Source organism: Polypterus senegalus, chromosome 12, assembly GCF_016835505.1.
Source record: "Polypterus senegalus isolate Bchr_013 chromosome 12, ASM1683550v1, whole genome shotgun sequence".
Taxonomy (NCBI): domain Eukaryota; kingdom Metazoa; phylum Chordata; class Cladistia; order Polypteriformes; family Polypteridae; genus Polypterus; species Polypterus senegalus.
Genome location: NC_053165.1, coordinates 40,584,671 through 40,597,186, shown reverse-complemented (window position 1 = coordinate 40,597,186; position 12,516 = coordinate 40,584,671). Strand labels below are relative to the sequence as shown.

The window sequence follows — 12,516 nt, the reverse complement described above, 5'->3', positions numbered from 1 at the left end:
CTTCAATACTTCTGACAAAGTGTGTGAGATACGCTAAGATTATATTCATTAGTCATTTACTAACAATAACCTTATCAGCTGTAATAAGCTTTCTTACCCACTACATGACCACCAATTTTTCTCAGTTTTTCAGACATACATATGCTCTTCTTATAATCTTCGACCATGGTCTCTTCTCACCCCCTTTGTTACCAAATCTTCCAACTTATAGTGAATCGTGTCTACAACCATCATAAATCAAGTTTAAAACATTTGTGATTTTGCTTAGTTCCCCTTCTTTGTTTGACAAAGCCAGGTGTGAGCAACTGCAGGGCACTATGAGTTGTACCCCTCCTATGTTTTGTAACTTATTATCAAGGGTGTAATGGGGAAAAAATTAAGGCTGGATGCCCATTCTGATGCCAAGCCTTATTCAATCTCCTTTTATGACACAGAAGGTGACTTATTCTAACCTCTGGTTATGTGGAAACCAAAGTCCATCTGCGCAATATTTTAAACAGGAGGACTACACCCCTACATTACTGGCAGCAAACTTCAGTTACTGATTTTATGTTCTTTTTTGAGACAAGCAATTTCTTTCTTCATCACCTCCTATGAAGACCTAGTTCATGCAACCTACTTGTGACAGCTGATTTATGTAGTTTAACTTGGACTGTAGCAAGAGACGTATTTAAATCCTCTGATGTTAGGCTGGGTTTTTTACAGTCTTCTTTTAGTTTCTATTAGTGAAGTATTGGCCATACTTGGTGGATCAACTTGCTCTTGGTAGATTTGTAAAATATTCTCAGGAGCTAATTCTTAAATACTGTAGAATTGTTCAAGTTAAATTCCTTTCAAACCCTCTTCAGACTTTTTTAAAGCACTTGACCATAAACCTTTTTTCATCTGCAGTCCACTTGAATCCACAATGATTCTGGAATTATGTACTGCCAAATACTAATACGATCAAGGCCAAAATAAAACACAATTCTTACCTTAAATAAAAGTTTCCCTTGATAATGCTCCATACAACTGCATGCATGCTATAATCAGGCTACGAGGATGGTTAAGATAGGAATTTGGTGTTTTATATCCATTTTAATTATATGAGCAATTAATTCTTCCTATCGGCATAAAATATTCAAAATACCCTCCACTCACATTCATTGTGTTAAACTCTCCAATCCATGTTATCAAAAGATCCAAAAGGTAGAGAAAAAAATTCAGAATCACAAGGTTATTAATCAGAAGGGTACACTGAAGAGTTGTGTTACAGCAAATGACACTAGATGGGTGCTCTCATTAAGACCCTGTTTTGAAGTAGCATTTGCTAAACTGTCAGCTAGATAGGTAGATAGCTAGCTAGCTAGATAGATAGCTAGATAATCCCAAGGGGAAATTCACATACTCCAGCAGCAGCATACTGAAAAGAAAAGAAAAAAATACTGATAAAAATGCAGGTATAACAGACAATAACTTTGTATAATGTTAACGTTTACCCCACCGGGTGGAACTGAAGAGTCACATAGTGTGGGGGAGGAACGTTCTCCTCAATCTGTCAGTGGAGCAGGACAGTGACAGCAGTCTGTCGCTGAAGCTTCTCCTCTGCCTGGAGATGACACTGTTCAGTGGATGCAGTGGATTCTCCATGATTGATAGGAGCCTGCTCAGCGCCCGTCGCTCTGCCATGGATGTCAAACTGTCCAGCTCCGTGCCTACAATAGAGCCTGCCTTCCTCACCAGTTTCTCTAGGCGTGAGGTGTCCCTCTTCTTTATGCTGCCTCCCCAGCACATCACCGCGTAGAAGTGGGTGCTCGCCACAACCATCTGATAAAACATCTGCAGCATCTTATTGCAGATGTTGAAGGATGCCAGCCTTCTAAGGAAGTAGAGTCGGCTTTGCACTCTCTTGCACAGAGCATCAGTATTGGCAGTCCAGTACAATTTATCATCCAGCTGCACTCCCAGGTATTTATAGGTCTGCACACTGGGCCTCCTAAAATCCACCACCAGCTCCTTGGTTTTGCTGGTGTTCAGTTGTAGGTGGTTTGAGTCACACCATTTAACAAAGTCCTTGATTAGGTTCCTATACTCCTCCTCCTGCCCACTCCTGATGCAGCCCACGATAGCAGTGTCGTCAGAGAAAATGGTAGAAAGATAAAGTCGTATACGGAGCTACTGGAAAGGCTGCCACTCGCGGCAGCGCCGGAGTCATTAATGGATTTGAAAGTCGAGGTAAAATTAACCAACTATGCTAGGATTCATCAAAAAAGAAAAGTAAGATTCTAAATGCTTATAAACTGCAAATAAAATAAAGACTGTTTCTCAATTGCCACAAAGCATTATGTTAAATTCCCTCAGTTAGCAATTTATAGCCATAATTTACTCACGCTCCCAGACAACAAATATATACAAGAAAAAGTCCACAATCTATTTATTTACTTTTCTCTTAAAATAGCTGCACCAAAAATATGGTAAAAATTAAAGAAACTGAAAGGAATGCCCGATTTAACTAGAAAGACATGTTTAGGAGCTGCTTAAAAGAAACACCTCAGCAAACAACTTATGTTTTGCACAAATTTTAAGATAACACCTCTGCCTAAATAAAAGATAACAGGATCAAGAATTCTCTACAAGGAAGACAGATTAATTGCACTTACAATTATGTAAAAATGGACTGCAGATAAATGAAACACCTCCATCCTTAATTTTCAAAACCACTTACTGTGGACAACATTGTGCAGGGTGTGAACATTTTTCATGTCATTTCATAATAGTTGAGGAGAGTCTATTAAGGATACCAGTTGGAAATAGCAGAGATCTTTCAAATATGTCACTTTTTGAGACAACAGAAGCCATTAAGAATGCTAAATTTTATATTGTACTTTGTTAAACAATTTGTGGAGTGTAAGACTAGACAAGTTATATTTATATTAAATAATGTTCTTATGCAGATATATTATTTATAAAGTTTAGCTGTCTGTACTGCAAGGATGGACAGAGGAAGAAAGATTGAAAGATATCTCTAGCAGCTCACAAGGTTCCTCACAAAACTCTATTAAAACATGCACACATTTTCTTTTGTTTAATACAGGTAGTCCCCAGGTTACGGACATCCGACCTACGATTTACGAACGGGGCCGCAGCAGCGACGCATGAGGACGCTGCAAGTGGTGGCTGGATGCTGGAGGGGGGCGATTTCGCTGCCAGCTCAGTGTAGTGTCCCTTAGGCAGCTCCCGGTGGCAAGCGGTTTCACTGCCTGCCCACCACACACGGATGCCCCGTTCGTTCTCGGTGGGTGGCTAGTAATGCTGCAAGCAGTGGCTGGACGGAGGCTGGAGGGGGGCGAATTCACTGCCCGCGCAAGTGTAGTGTCCCTCAGGCGGCAAGTGGTTTCACTGCCCACCCACCACACACGGCTGCCCCGTTCGTTCTCGGTGGGTGCAGCCCTGGGCGTCCCGGAGGAGGGCTTGTGCCCCTTCCAGACCGCGAGGGGGCGTCCGCCCTGGTTATGTTGGGGGCCTCGGGTAGGGACCCGTGGCCACCGCCAGGCGGCGCCCCGGTGCCTGGATATCTCTGGAGCCCAGCATAACCGCCACACCAGGAAGTGCTGGGGAAGACGACAGGGGACACCGGACGGCTTCGGATGCCGGCACTTCCGCCACACTGGGCGTGTCTGCGGAGGAGTGCGGGAAGCAGCTGGAGCCCATCCGGTTCCTATTTAAGGGCCTCCCTTCAGTCGATAGCGGAAGTCGGGTGGAAGAGAGACGGAGCTGGAGAGAGGACTGGAGGCGGCCAGGAGAGAGAGGCATTGTGAGGCCTGGACATTCGGGGAACGGTGCAAGAGGCACTGGGGTTTGTGGTGCACATAAATTGACTTGTAAATAGTTGTAAATAAAGGGTGTGTGGTGAACTTAAGATGTCCGTCTGCCTGTGTCCGGGTTCAAGTCCACAGTGGCTGGTAATGCTGCAAGTGGTGGCTAGACAGAGGCTGAAGGGGGGCGAATTTGCTGCTCACGCAGTGTAGTGTCCCTCAGGCGGCTCTCGGCGGCAAGTGGTTTCACTGCCCGCAAACCACACACGGCTGCCCTGTTTGTTCTCGGTGGGTGGCTGGTAATGCTGCAAGCGGTGGATGGACAGAGGCTGGAAGGGAGACGATTTCGATGCTTGCGCAGTGTAGTGTCCCTCGAGTGGCTCCCGGCAGCAAGCAGTTTCACTGCCCACCCACCACACACGGCTGCCCCGTTCATTCTCGGTGGGAGGCTTGTAATGCTGCAAGCGGTGATCCAGTTGTGGCTGAACGGGGCGGTGAGGGGTAGCATTGTAGTGTGTATCGGATGGCTGACTGTTGAATGGGGGTGACTCACTACCCGCCTTTGGTTGCACCGTGTTCGTTCTCGGAGGGCGGACGCTGCAGGCAGCATAGTATAGTGGAGGTGACTGCGAGGTGGGCTGGTAATGAACCGCCCGTCGCTGCCCCCATTCATTCTCAATAGCAAGCCTGCTTGTACTGTTATGTACATAGCTGGAAGTTGACTTTTGTCAGTACATCAGACATGTTGACGTCTGGTGCCTTCCTGCTGTGATAGTGTGTACAGTGCTGTGCAGAAGAGCTCATCTTAACCTTTTGTCTTCACCCTTCAACAGTGTCTCTGAAACATAAATCTGATGCAAGTGCTGGTGATGCAGTAAAGAAGAGAAAAACCATCACCATTGAAAATAAAGTATAAATAATAAAAAGGTCAGAGAGAGGTAAAACTCCACCATTCATTGGCGGAGCACTTGGTTACAGTCGGTCAACAATCTATATATATAATTCACTAAGGCAAGACACCCATGGAAAGGCAAGAGAATCATGGAAAGCATGCCAGAAAGGGCGTGGATTCACTAAGCCGCGACAAGTGAGACACCTATGGCGCACGCAGGAAGGAGCCACGGCCACCAACTCCAAGACCATTGGATACGACGACAACTCACAGAGCCACGCCCACCAACTCGGACGCGACACACAGAAAACCGGCGTCATTTATATTCGTCTGTCGTAGAGGTCACATGCAGGTCCGACCCACGTTGACTGTTAATAGAGGCAAGTTTCTCGCGGAGGTGAATCGCCATATTCAGCATGTAAAACTGTTTGCGAGGGGTATCCCATGGGATCCTTAAAACATTCCTTTACAACTGAGGTTAAAACACAATGAAGTGAGCAGTCTTTAAAAAACGAGTTTTCGGTTACGACGCACAACCGCGTGCACCACAGCAAACTGTTTTACACGCTACATACAGCAATTCGCATCCGCGACAAACATGCGTCTTCTTAGATGCTCCTGCACTTTGTACACACCCCCCTCCCACCTCGCTACTACCGTGGTCGGGTGTCTTGGTGGATTATATATAGAAAGGCAGCCAAAACCGCACAGAACAATGAAAAGTCTACATGAGTCACAGGTGCATCTGGACTGTACAAAGACGACAACGACTCGAGTGATGACTTGGAGGTGGGCACATGAGCAGGCAGTGTATACTGAATGAGAAATCAGCAGACTAGCATGACGGAGTGAGCGGAGTGGACGTCCTTCTCCTCTCCTCCCGTTCCACCCTTCGCGCCTGAGCGCCACATGGACGATTGTGTGTTGGTTCGTTCCGTGCATTGCTTAAAACCCAATGAAAGAAGCAGTCTTTAAAAACCAATAAACACTGTGCCTCGGTTTCATTACCGTCTTACCTGCTTCACCAATGTAGGCCCTGCAACAGTCGAGACGCTCTCTCGGCAGCTGACCTTCTCTGTGCCTGACCGGTTCACACAGAGGCACCACATGACCAGGTGGTGTGTATCCTTCGAGAACGAGGGTGGACGCGACAAGACTATCTAAGAAGAGGCATGTTTGTACAAACCTACAGTCCCTATCTTGTTCGTAACCTGGGGACTGCCTGTATACAGTCTGAAACGTAGCCTGCACTTTAAACATTTGCCCATCTCAATAAAAACTTTGAGAGAGTTTTTATATTCACAAGATGATTTTAGAGTAAGACACAAACACTTTGTGATAAGAAATATTGTTTGGGTTCTTGTAAAGCAGATAAAATATCTACACAAGTAAGACTTTGACTGGAACAAAGAAGTTGAACTAAATGATAACCTCAGATGGTTTGACGACCCTATCCCTAGAAACAGTCTACTGTATCTCCAGAGCAATTCCCACGGGTTCCCAGGTGGTCCTATAGGAGGAAACCCATGCAGACACGGGTAGAACATACAAACTCCATGCAGGGAGGACCCGGGAAGCGAACCCAGGTCTCCTAACTGCGAGGCAGCAGTGCTACCACTGAACCATCGTGCCGTCCAACAAATTTCATTTGATCACAAAAACTATAATACTGAAAAGAGCACATTACATATGTCCACATCTATATAATCTTTCTCAAAATATAATGGAAGGTGTGTGTTGCATTCCTTCTCAAATTCTACATAAACAGTCAAATATCCATGAAAGAACAAAGACTTGCTCTACTGTTCGAGGACAAAGATGGAATCCTTTTTGCCCTGTCCTGAATGGTACAGTATTCTGCAAACAAGGATCATCATCACTGCCTGCCAAACCACTAGAAATATGTCCACCAACCTAACCAAAATATACTAACAATATCCATAGCCTTCGGTATTTCATCCACCCACACAGACTTGCCAACATAGTGCTTTTGACATCCACTCATAAAAATCAGATCAGTGATATCAGTTGTTGTCACCGATTATGAATCAGGTTGAAACAAAAACCTGAAGCCACAGTGGGTTACCAGGACCAAGCCTGAGAATCCTTGGTCTATACCACACTTAAATTGATGCTATTAATTTTGATGCTCAAATGTACTGAAATTTTTATATTGCTACTCAAAGTCATTTTTGATTATGTTAAAGGTTTCCAACAATCATATTCTATTAACAGCAAAATGTCTGTACTCCATCCAGTATGCATGTTTTGCTTCACAAATGTTCTTGAAAATAACAGGAAAAAAATACTTTGTTTCTTTGATTTGTCACTGGATTTTACTGTTTAAACATTGACAATATATATTGTGATTGAATACACAAAAAAGGCAAGGGCTCCATGAAGGTGGCACAGAGCAGACAGCATCCCCAAAAGAAAACCATGAAGGAGAAAGAAAGCCCCATTATAAAACAGCAAGCAGCTCTACATATCAGTGTGGGAAGACAGGCTCCTAGGGTGTGTGGACTGGGACCCGGACACAGGCAGACGGACAACATGGTTCCACCACACACTGTTTATTTACAAAGTCTATATTTACAAAAGTGCACAACAAACCCCAGTGCCTCCAGCACTGATTCCCCCAATGTCCAGGCCACACAGTTTCTCTGCCTTTCTCCTGGCCGCCTCTAGTCCTCCCTCCAGCTCTGTCCTCTTCCACCCGACTTCTGCCGATGACTGGAGGGAGGCAGCCCCTTAAGTAGGAACCCGGGTGGGCTCCAGCTGCTTCCCGGCACTCCCCTTAGGACACACCCCTGTGTGGCGGAAGTGCCGGCTGTGCACTCGGAAGCCGTCCGGGTGTCTCCTGTCTTCTTCCCCCACAGCACTTCCTGGTGTGGCGGAAGTGCTGGGCTCCAGGGTTCCTCAGACACCGGGGCGCAGCCTGGCGGTGGCCACGGGCCCCTACAGGGTTGGCTTCCAAGCCCTCTACCCGTGGCCCCCAATACAACCAGGGCAATCGCCCCCTTGCGGTCTGGAGGAGGCACAAGCCCTCCTCCGGTCCTCCTGGGCATCACAGGTGAAAGACAGAAGTCTGAAGTCAGTCTGAAGATATTCCTCCTGGACAACCAAGGATGTCCAATACTCTCCTTAAATATACACTTAGGAAAATTTTGGACAAAGATATATTAATGATAAATAAATATGAAAAATTGACAAATGCATAGTGAAATGAAAAAATGAACATATATAATTAAATGTGTCTTTGTTGTCAAATCAAAACAGCATTCACTAGAGCGTGCCCTACTCTGAAATTTGATGGGTGAAAATGTGTACGTTTAGTGCTTATTTATTTATTATATATCATATTTTTCGCTCCATAAGGGTGGAAATGTCTGTGCGTCTTATGGAGCGAATATTGCGTCACAGACTGTGATGTGTACTACCTGACAAAAGTCGACAATCAGCAGCAAGCAGCCTCCTATCAAATCCCCCACCGGTGCTCAGTTTTCTTAGCTGAAGTCTTTTTACCTGCGTGTCAGTTGCTTAGAGTTTTATAGAGTGAGAAGTCAAGCAAAATCACACCTTTTATAAATACTATATTATTATTTGGAACACATGCATTTTATGTGTGCTCCATGTCTACAACAATCTAAGTACAGTAAACACATCGTTAAAACAGAAACGTTTTTCATGTTTTAATAATAATTGACAAAATGTAGACATGTGTATAATGTGTTAAACCTGATTTCCAAATATCAAAAAAACACTTTCACAAAAGGTACAAATATAAAAGAACAAATGTGCTTCTATTCAAGAATATAACTGCAGAAAAAGAACCCGCGTTAGGGTGCGACATTGGCACGTATTTACTATGACCGCTTCGGTGGCACTACGGTATCAAGTGTTGACTGGTAATCAAAACTTCACGGGTTCGATCCCTGACGAGTCCATTTTGAGAAGTGAACTGCTCTTATTCTTACTATTTTAGAATAAAAACATACATTTGATTTCAATCTGTCACAGCCGTTGTAAATGTATGAGACTCGTGAAGTTTAGTTTTGTTTTTTGTATTTTTTTTCAGTTTTATTCTCTCAGTTGCGTTTACGATCAAACAACCCCCCTCATTTCACACTGCTGTTTTCACATAAAGACGCGCTATAGCTCTGCAGTCTACTTGCTACTTTATGCTGTAGGAAGTAAGTAAATAAACCAAGGTAAATAAGTAAATAACATTCAATCTGGCTCTTATATACAAAGTACAGCGACGGCAGCTTCCACCTTCAGCTATAGACTCTTGAGTACGCAAACGACTCTCCACTCTGTATTTAGATTTGGACGGTGCATGTGCCTAAAACATTAACATTTATATGTTACTCACATCTTTGCCTGAAGAAGGGGCCTGAGTTGCCTTGAAAGCTTGCATATTGTAATCGTTTTAGTTAGCCAATAAAAGGAGTCATTTTGCTTGACTTTTCACTATGTTACTTACATAAAAGCCAGATCGAATTTTATTTACCTTAATTTATTTACTTACTTCCTACAGCATAAAGTCACAAGTAGACTGCAAAGCTATAGCACGTCATTATGTGAAAACAGCAGTGTCAAATGGGGGTGGGGTTTGATCGTGAACGCAACTGAGAGAATAAAACTGAATTAAAAAAAAAAAAAGTTAACCTTTACGAGTATTATACATTTACACTGGCTGTTACAGACTGAAATCAAATGTATGTTTTTATTCTAAAATAGTAAGAATAGGAGGAGCTCACTTCTCAAAACGTACTCGTCCGGGATCGCACCCGTGAAGTTTTGATTACCAGTCAGCAGTTGAAACTGTTGCACCACTGAAGCGGTCGTAGTAAATGCATGTCAATGTCGCGCCCTAACGCAGATTCTTTTTCTGCAGTTATATTCTTGAATAGAAGTACATTTGTTCTGTTTGTACCTTTTGTGAAAATGTTTATTTGATATTTGGAAATCAGGCTTAAACACATTATATACTTCTGGGACGGATCTACAAGTTTTTTCATACGCTGTGGTAATTCTAGTGTTAATGGCGACAAAACCCATCGTTACGTAACAGGCATTCCCTCTCTGCTTGGAGGAATGTTATCCTTGCATATGCAAGAGTTATGAAATGTAAAAAAATGTAAACAAAGGCAAGATGGCAACGACATCTCATGAGGGAGCGAAGTGAGTGCAGAAAACAAAATACTCAGCAGACGATGTTTTGCGCATTATCGCTGAGTCTGACTCTGATTTTTCAGAATCTGATTTTTTTGAGAGTGATCAGAAGATCAAGCAAGAGAGTGAGGAACTGGTATCAGCTGACTGGCCACCAGCAGATGCCGCCCCAGCTGAGCACATTCGCACAGCCAATGCACCTACGGCAAGGATCGTGTGGGAGGATAACACCCAGACATTTATTCGTGAGAGCCAAACTGTCTACCGAACTTCACAAGACATCATGGCTAGCTGTTGGACTCGATAGATTACTATCACTGAGTATTGATCCACATCTTGAGATAACACACATTATTGCCAAACAATGTACCCATTTTGTTTTAAGCAGGTTAAAACCAAAAAGCAAGCCATTTTAAAAGAAGACTAGCTGATCACACCACCTCACTAACCACCCTGTTTATCTTCGTCCGCTGTAAAGTTTTAACCCCAGGGAGATAGTTCTGCAACCTCCAATGAGAACAAAGAGGAGGAGGAAGAATTTGGCCCCAGCGCAGTGGACTGAGCTTGGAAAGTAATCATCAAGTACCAGTACTGATGATAATATTAATGTCCAGATGTGTACTGATGTCTTTGTTCTGCAGATAAGTAGACAATAATAACTAAAAAAGGCACACTTAACGATCATTTTTCTCTTTTACTAAACAATGCTACTGGAATAGGCTCTGGCACATTATGACCCAGTAATAGAATAAGGAAGATTGGAAAATTGATGGATGCATTGCTTTTAATTGTACTGTAATTACTAAAATTATTCAGTTGATTATTGTCTAAAATCTTCCTCAAAATGTAAAGCAAAGTTTACTACAATTCTCTCCTGACAAGACCACATAAAGAAAGACATCAATAAGCTGCAGCTTGTCCAAAATGTACCAACAAGAATCTTAACTTAAATAACGAAAGTGTGAACAAATCTTATTGGTTCTTCTTATATGTTGCCCTATATTCCTAGTCCTAACATTAGTTTGCTTACTATTCCGTGTGCTAAAATTATAGAAGTTGTAAGGTTGCAGAATGTGAACTTTGCTACTAGAGGGGGAAGCTGCCTGGAGAATGTTTACACGAGCGCTCCTGACACATACAAGGCCCTACCCTGCCCCCACCTCAGCTATACAGACCATATCAGCGTGTTTATGGTTCCTGCATACAAGTCTCTGCTGAAGTGCACTAAACCAGTCCACAACAACATAAGAGTGTGGCAGGTTGGTGCTGTTTCAGCTCTCCAGGACTGCTTCAAATTGACAGACTGGGACATTTTCAGGGAGGATGCTATGGATGGTGACTCCATCAATCTGGAGGAGTACACTGACTCTGTGATTGGCTACATCTCCAAATGCATCTAGAGACAAGAGGGTGGCCAGAGCCAACCTGTTTTGCAATATAAGGAGAGCTAAGTGGGCATAAGCGCAGAGGATTAACAAACACTTCAGCAGCACCAGAGACACACGTCGTATGTGGCAGAGCATTCAGACAATTACAAACTACAAACCCAACCCACACAGCAGCCATGGTGATGCCTCCCTACCAGATGAGCTAAACAACTTCTTCGCACGGTTTGAGGCGCAGAACAAAGAGCCAGTGAGAAAAGCAACACCTCTCTCCACTGACCAGGTACTCTGCTTCTCCATAACTGACATGAGGAGGACTCTATCCAGAGTCATTCCACGCAAGGCTGCAGGACCTGACAACATACCTGGTCATGTGGTCAAAGAATGTGCCAGTCAACTGGCTGGTGTCCTCACAGACATCTTCACCACATCTCTGAGCCAGTTGTCAGTCCCGGCATGCTTCAAGTCGACCACCATCATACCAGGGCTGAAGAAGTCATCATTGAAATGCTTGAATGACTACTGACCTGTTGCACTTACGCCAATTATCATGAAGTGCTTCGAAAGGTTAGTCATGTCACATATAAAGACAAATCTCCCTGCCTCCCTTGACCCTCTTTAGTTTGCATACCGCTCAAACAGGTCAACTATGGATGCCATATGCTCTGCCCTTTACCTCTCCCTGACACATCTGGATAAAAAAGACATATGTCAGGATGTATTCATAGATTTTAGCTCTGCCTTCAACACAATCATCCCTCAAAAGCTGGTTGTAAAACTAAGCAGGTTGGGCCTGAACACCACCCTCTGCAATTGGATCCTGGACTTCTTGACAGAGAGGCCCCCAGTCAGTTCGGATGGGCTGCAACACTTCCAGTATCATCACACTAAGCACTGGAGCACCACAGGGCTGCGTGCTTAGTCCACTGCTCTTCACCCTGCTGACTCATGACTGCACAGTCATGCACAACACCAACCACATCATCAAGTTTGAGGATGATACAACAGTGCTGGGACGGATAAGCAGGGATGATGAAAAAGTATACAGAGACGAGGTGTAATGGCTGTCTGCATGGCGTGAAGGCAACAATCTATCTCTCAATGTCGACAAGACAAAAGAGATAATCGTGGACTTCAGATAATCACATCCTGCCCACATCCCACTCAGCATCAACGGTTCAGATGTGGATGGAGACTGTTAGGAGTACCAAGTTCCTCAGTGTGCACATAACTGAAGAACTTAAATGGACGCATAACACCTCATCAC

The 12,516-nt window shown here is 43.9% G+C and overlaps 1 protein-coding gene across 5 annotated transcripts in view; it reads right to left on the bottom strand.

The window, feature by feature from the left end:
• hdac11 (histone deacetylase 11) overlaps positions 1–12,516 on the bottom strand; it is a 166,591-nt gene that overhangs the window by 137,751 nt on the left and 16,324 nt on the right. The gene's annotated exons all lie outside the window — the stretch shown is intronic.